A 3604-nucleotide genomic window follows, 5' to 3' on the forward strand; every position below is an offset into this window, starting at 1 on the left:
ATATATATATATATATATATATATATATATATATATATATATTTAAACATTTGGCTTTAAAACTTTGAATTCACGAAGATGAGTCTTCCTGACTCCAGGCCCAGCACTCTATCCACTGCAGCGCCACCTAATTGACCTATGTAAAATTTATTTTCTTTGTATTAAAAAAAAATTACTTAGCACTGGCCAATATTCTGGTCCACTAAGAATACATGGTGAAATAATTCCTTGCCGCTTAGGATATGTTCCATTCTAAGACCCCTTCTAGAGTAGATGAGTCATGTTCTCAAAGCACTGCCATCTATAAGGAATGGTGGCTTTTAGGACATCCCAGGATATGACATTTTGGGCTCTAACAGCTCTCTTCCCTCTGACATCCTGTCTTCTAAGTGCTCTACTAACTCTCTCCTCTTTTCTGTGGCTACACACCCAGGCCTGACCTTCTGCATGGTGAAATCCTCCTGCTTCTAAGCTTCCATCCCCAGCTCCTGAAACACCACTCACTTTCTCTGTTCTAATCCCTGGCCCCCAAAACTCACATTCCAGCTCCTACAACCTCTTCTGTTCAGGATTCTGTATTCCAAACTTCCTTTAAGCTCAGACAGTCTTGGTTATAAGTGGCCTCTTCACCTTTTATTCCAGCTGCACTTTCCACTTCAAATTAGGATGCTCAAAGGCAGGAATTACCCCCTGCTAGAAATTCTGGATGCTACACTCTTGGCCACTTCCAATGTTCCCCTTGAAAGGTGCCTGGAATAATTACAGAATTTTCAATGGTGTAAAGTTTCCCAGTCAGGAGACATTTTCTTCTAAGGCTGGACCCTGCTCTGATCATGAAGACTTTCTTTTTTTTCAGGGGTTGCAAATAGATTTATTAATAAAAAATTTAGGATTGAATCCTTACATTTTTCTGTGCACTGAGTAGTCAACATAATTTTCAAGGTGCTAATGAATTTGCATAACCATTCCCACAAAGGTCTTTATTTTCAGGCTTCAGTTATGTTCCACATTACTCATTTATTCATCTATCTCTTCATTCAAAATATATGAAGTGTAGGATATGTCCTAGGCACTCTTATCAGTCTCTCCAAAGTTACTAATGATCTTATAACTACCACATCTAATGGCCTTTTCTTAATCTTCATCCTTTTTAACCTCTTTGAAGCCTTTAACACTACTGATTACCCTTTTCCCTTGATACTCTCTTCTTGAGGATTTTGGGACACTACTCTCTTGTGATATTCCCCCTACCCATCTGATGACTTTTTCTTGATCTTCCTTGCTAATTTCTCCTCCAGATCCCACTCTTTAATTGTAGATATCCCAAAGGGTTCTGTCTAGGGTCCTCTTTTCTTTTCCCTCTGTATTACTTCACTTGGTGATCACATCAGATCTCATGGTTTTATTTACAAACTATGATGATGATTCCTGGTCTACCTGTCCTTCCCTAAACTCTCTGCTGACCTACAATCTCACATCTCCAATTGATTATCAGACATCGCAGATAGGACGTACAGTACACATCTTAATGCAACGTGTCAAAAACATAATTCATTATATTCCTCATTAAACCCCTTCCCCTTCATAAGTTTCTTATTACTAAGGATAACACCATCCTCCCAGTCCCTGAATCTCTCAAACTAAGTGCCATCCTCAACTCTTTAGTACCTGCCCCCCCCCCATATTCAATCTGTTGCCAAGGCCTGTTGAATTCACCTTTGCAACATCTCTCAAATGTTCCTCTTTCTCTTCTCTGATACTGTCACAAGCTGGTACAAACCCTCATCATCTCATGCCTGAGCTCTTAAAATAGCCTTCCTGAAGACTTTCAATGTTTTATTTATTTGGATATTATTACAATGAATGTAAACCCTGAATCCCTGATGCTTTGGAAGTATCAGTAAATTTAAATATTCTGTGTGGAACAACCTAATTTTGCTAAAAAGTCTTTATATTGATTATCATTAATAGTAATAGCCATCCAGTTTTTCCCATGGAAGGAACTGCCTGGGATTGCATTGGATCTCATAGGAAGTTTTATAATAATGGGAGGAATTATTTTAGAAGCCACAAAATAAATAAAACTTTAACCATACTTTTGGCTGAGTAGTTGAGGATGTTAAGATTTTTTTTGAAAGTTTCACAATTAGGCTAATGTATAATAAACTGCAATAAATTATTCCTCTCAGACAAAAATTCTCCTTTCTTCTGATTTTTTAAATTAAATAGAACTGGTCAATATTTTGGTTCAGTTAGAATATCAATGAAAATAAATCTTTGCTTTTCATGATATTCTAAAGCCTTTTTTTTTTTTAAGCAATCGGGGTTAAGTAACTTGAGCAAGGTTACACGGCCAGGTGTTTCTGGGTGGATGCTAAGTGTCTGAGCCCGGCATTCGATCTCCAGGTCATCCCAACACTGGAGCCGGTGCTCTTACTCGCTGTGTTACCTGGCCGTCCCTAAAGCCTTCTTTCTAAAGCATTTTACAGCTGCTTCTAAAGCAGATGATCGTTGTTCTCTAAGCCCTCCCAGCAATAGTCTATGGCAGTTTTTAGGACACACCAGGTCTGATCTTTTTTCTTCTAACTGCTCTGTCTGCTCTGATATCCCTTCTTCTAAGTGCTCTCTCTCTCTCTCTCTCTCTCTCTCTCTCTTGTGGGCTAATATCCCATTGAGTCTGTAAATTTCCACTCTCAACCTCTGAATATCTGCCCTCTCTTTGTTCTGCACACTCTTCACACTGACATTCCAGTTTCTGCAGTCACTTCCAGCTCAGGATTCTGGGTTTTTCAAACCCAGACATTCTTAGTTCTAGAAGCCATCCCTGATCTAAAATTCTAGTTTAACTTTCCATTCCAAATTGGGACATTCAGAAGTGAATCTTATCTCTTAGGCAGAAAGTTCTGTGTTCTAAGTTCTTGGCCACCTCCAAAGTAAGTACTCAAAAGGTACCTTGGAAGCCCACATAGTCAACATTCCATGGATTTTCTGAGACCTGAAATTTTTGGCCATCCCCTCCCTTGATCTGTGAGGTTGGTTTTTTTTTTTTTAAAGAAAAATTCATGGTAGTAAGGTAAACAACTTATTTGACAAGGTATTGCTTTAGATTAAGTCTGTCATATAGTTTTGTCTCCACAGATCTAGTAAGTAGATTAGTGGTAAATGCGAAACTATACATTTGATGTCTGAGGCGTCTCCGATAGGGACCTATGGAAAAGGACCCATTGGGATAGACCTCAAAGTTGGTTTTGTTTTTGTTTTATTTTTGGATAGTTACTACAAGGCAATGTGGTTTTTACAGATATGCTAAAATTAAAAAAAGCAATATCCCTTCAAATTCTTCAAAACCTAATACCTTTTTAAAAGTTGGTGAAAAATTCCCTTTATTCATGATCATAAATAGTAACACGCATTTCAGCTTTCACTAAAGAAGAACCTGTATGGAATTGTATTTGTTTAGAACCTGAATGGAATTGTACTTGTTTAGGGGTACAGGTTTTAGAGTTTTTTTTATTTTTTTGAGAAGCTTGTCAAAAATAAATGGTACTTTCACCTTATTCTTTTGGAGCTGTGGTTGAGGGTATAGAAAAAATTAAGCATCCCT

The 3604-nt window shown here is 37.8% G+C and overlaps 1 non-coding gene across 1 annotated transcript; it reads right to left on the minus strand.

Annotated features, from left to right (window-relative positions):
• Positions 1-3111: 3111 nt before the first annotated feature.
• On the minus strand, positions 3112-3241 carry LOC138157030 (small nucleolar RNA SNORA18). Its single transcript, XR_011167276.1, has one exon. It is a non-coding gene; the product is annotated as a small nucleolar RNA SNORA18 (small nucleolar RNA).
• Positions 3242-3604: the final 363 nt, after the last annotated feature.

This window comes from Petaurus breviceps, unplaced genomic scaffold (assembly GCF_028583685.1).
Source record: "Petaurus breviceps papuanus isolate PSGF00001 unplaced genomic scaffold, PetGlider_PUasm1.0 170201, whole genome shotgun sequence".
In the NCBI taxonomy this organism is placed as follows: Eukaryota; Metazoa; Chordata; class Mammalia; order Diprotodontia; family Petauridae; genus Petaurus; species Petaurus breviceps.